Raw genomic sequence first — 1,276 nt, 5'->3', positions numbered from 1 at the left:
ATATTGGATATTGTACAGTGGTCAGGTTGGGATTCAAGACCCTGGGCTCAGATTACACAAGTCCAGGTTGCATGGATTGATTCATACATGACTCTTTTGATTGGATGGTTGCGACCATACCTAAGTCATTTTTATGGTCTTTCTGATTGGTTGGCTACGTCCATACCACAAACCATTTATTTTTATCTTCTGGATGGTTGCACCCATGCCTTATGCACATGTATTTCCTTTCACTGTGACTCATGTATCAGAGATAACAGTTGTACTTGCATCTGCAGGTTCTCCGCGAGGAAGTTCTGTTTCGGTTATGGATTCGTAAAGCATTTCACCCCTCCCACTCTCTCGGCCTTCATGCTTTAGGGGGCATCTGTTACATAGTAATTTGTCACCGACTCTGCATTCCTTGATCCCAGATACTGCCAGTCCATGTTACTGACATCTGTGCTATGTCATGTTGCCAATTATGTGTCATTACCTTCCTTGCAATCTTAGGAAGAGTGTCTCATTTCATTATCCCTAAAGAAGACCCTTTTTACCTAAGTTTCTGGGTCGTCGCGAGTCAGAAGTTATCCCCCTCGTGAAGATGGTCAAGTTAACACTAGCCCTAGTGAAGTCTTCGCTTTGTCCCTATGTTGCACCCGCGACGAGCCAGATTTGGCAAGTTTTTCAACAACTCGTCGAAACTTCTAGATGAAATTGCTTCATGGGTGGTCCTAGGGCTGGTTGTTGGGTCAGTTGAGCTCGCCTTTCTCCTCTGGGATAGTTGTTCCACCTTTTTTGCAACCTCCCTAAGAGATAAGCTCTTCCTTCCTTCTCTTATGGGACCTCTCCCTCCTATAAATATCTCCTCCATGAATAACATCAGCTAGCTTGGATGTAACTGGATGATAGCTAGATGTAATTTGATAGTTTCAAGTTTCTAAGAGAGGAGTAGAGGTAGAGAGTGTTATTGAAGTGTGGAAGTAGCCTCATTTGTATTTTGATTTGAGAGATGCTTGAGTAGAGTTGGCTTGAGAGATTTCTAGTATCAACCCTTTCGGACAGAAGAGAGAGTCATATGTTCCCTTGGGAGACAGTTCACAAGTAAATTTTTATGGAGACATACCAATAGGACCCTTCAAGGAGGCTTACAACGTCAAGACTCGGTTGTAAGTTTTACTTTGATTTATATTAATACAAATCAATAGCTTGTTTCCTATATTGTGCGTTAAATTATATGTCGATAGCTTGAGGTTCCTTGACTCTTCAAGTAGATTGTTTGGTTATTTTTCTATTT

Source organism: Pinus tabuliformis, chromosome Q (genome assembly GCF_031772625.1).
Source record: "Pinus tabuliformis cultivar Carrire ecotype Pingquan chromosome Q, CPIR1, whole genome shotgun sequence".
Classification (NCBI taxonomy): domain Eukaryota; kingdom Viridiplantae; phylum Streptophyta; class Pinopsida; order Pinales; family Pinaceae; genus Pinus; species Pinus tabuliformis.
This window is presented reverse-complemented; position numbering follows the sequence as displayed.